The sequence below is a fragment of the Argentina silus genome (assembly GCF_951799395.1).
Source record: "Argentina silus genome assembly, chromosome: 16".
NCBI lineage: Eukaryota > Metazoa > Chordata > Actinopteri > Argentiniformes > Argentinidae > Argentina > Argentina silus.
This window is the reverse complement of record NC_139670.1, coordinates 5,133,032-5,135,531: the sequence shown is the minus strand read 5'-3', so window position 1 is coordinate 5,135,531 and position 2,500 is coordinate 5,133,032.

The following is a 2,500-nucleotide window of genomic DNA, read 5'->3' as shown; positions in this document are numbered from 1 at the left end:
CTTTGTGGTTAGTCCTGCTTCCCATACTGCTCCGGGGAACCCTCCTCTCTAGGCGGCATCCCTCTTGGAGCGGAGGGTGTGTGTGTGTGTGTGTGTGTGTGTGTGTGCGTGTGTGTGTGTGCATGTGTACTGTATGTGTGTGTGTGTGTGTGTGTGTGTGTGTGTGTGTGTGTGTGTGTGTGTGTGTGTGGGTGTGGATGTGGATGTGGATGTGGATGTGGGTGGGATATTATCAGGATTCCTCATCAGGATAACAGGAATGACCTCTTTATTATATCTGTGTCTGTGAGTGCTTGGGCGTCATGGGGCTGGGCCTCTAATGTACAGGCAGAGAGGAGAAGAGCACTTAGGAGAGAGGGGCGGTCGGTTTGACACAGTGAAGGCCCATACTCCCCTCTTAAAGTATATCACAAAACTCAGAATGTAAACAGAACTGGTGACGCCTTATCTAGGCTATGTCTTTGGTTAATCAGCCGTACATGTTTTGGAGTCTATGTAAATTGATGCAAACAGAGAAACCCATATCTACAGAGAAGGCCTCAAACAGAAACAGCAAACACTTGTTGCAATATGTAAAACAAATCGGCTAGGCCACCTGAAAACAACACCGTATGGACAGAAAGAACAACATATATCGAAAACACACATTGTTTTTTAATCTCAACCCTGTATGACGCTGCTTTTTGGTGTACAAGGCAACAACGCATGCTCTCCAGCCAAGTCCTCTCCCCACCTCGGTGACAGAGCCAGCCGTTGCCATGGCGCTGTGGGTTGCTATGTGCCCAGTATGTTCCGAGCTGAACGGCAGCGTTCAACGAGGAGCAGGAAGACACAGCAGTCTATTGGTCTATTTCCAGTCCAGCCAAGTCTCACATTGAATGAGATGACCTTTCAAAGCCATGATAGACTCTGCCATGTTCTAGGCTACATCTAGTAAACCCCACCACTCACACCCACCCACTGGCCTTCTACTTTCTTTCTTTCTCTCTCTCTCTCTCTCTTTCTCTCTCTTTCTCTCTCTTACACACACACACACACACACACACACACACACACACACACACACACCCAAACACACACACTCACACACACACACACACACACACACACACACACACACACTGTATCGCAGCACATGAAGCCATGTGATATCTTGAACAATGCATTGATGACTTGCAAGTAACTCCTCACCGTGAACCATGTTAATTATGTTTGTATCAACTTGAACTGTCTGTGTAATTAACCCATGAGATTTGGCTCCTGAGAAGCATTTGGCTGGAATCTGGAATCTCAGGTGAATCTTTTGTGTACCCTGAGGAGACTAACAGACAATGAGACAATGACAATATGATACAAATGGCGCAAAACAAAAGTCTATTTTAAGAAGGCCATGACACCAAGATTTGCATACCGTACATACATGTACAAGTTTACACAATGCACATACAAGTTTAAATACATACCATACATATGGTTCCATGCATACACACCCGTGCTGTAGTGTTAACCTGGGCAGATTCTAATAACTACAGCAGTGTTTCATGTACCAAGCAGCTGTCTGAACAGGCACGATCCCTCCCTCCCTGCCTATGTCTATGCTGACAGATGGGGATTAAATAATGCACACACACACACACACACACACGCACGCACGCACGCACACACACACACACACACACACACACACACACACAGGGCACAATTACATTAGTATTCCATGTACGCGTTCAATTCCTCCTAACAAATGTTCAAATGAGAGCCAAGAGGAATGATGCAGGCTTATCTAACAATGACATATGGTATGGTAGGGTTCGCACTCAATCACACAAATAGACTTTAAATATCCATCCATCTATCCCTCTGTCCATCCATCTATCCCTCTGTCCATCCATCTATCCCTCTGTCCATCCATCTATCCCTCTGTCCATCCATCTATCCCTCTGTCCATCCATCTATCCCTCTGTCCATCCATCTATCCCTCTGTCCATCCATCCATCCACCTCTCCCTCTGTCCATCCATCCATCCACCTCTCCCTCTGTCCCTCCAGCCATTCTTTCATAATCTCCCAAACATCAAATTCTAATTTCAATTGATCCAAATGATCAATGTTACTAATACTAACTCTAACTAACTACTCAAATATTAATCCCCTGAGATATAGCCTACTGGGAAGAGTGATCGTTTGTTGGATTTGACATGATTGAATTGCCGTCTCAGCTGCAGGTCCTCTGTATAGTACCTCACATGTGTTATGTCCATCTAATACAGAGCCAATAGACTATTGTTATATGATACCTCTCCTATTCCCTGCATGAGGAAATCATGTTTTATGGGTTTCCCATGATTCATAAGATCCCCCCCCCCCCTCTCTGATCTCTTGTTAAATCTTCACAGTGGTGTGTGTGTGTGTGTGTGTGTGTGTGTGTGTGTGTGTGCGTGCGTGTGCGTGTGCGTGTGCGTGTGTCTGTGTCTGTGTGTCTGTCTCTCTGTGTCTGTGTG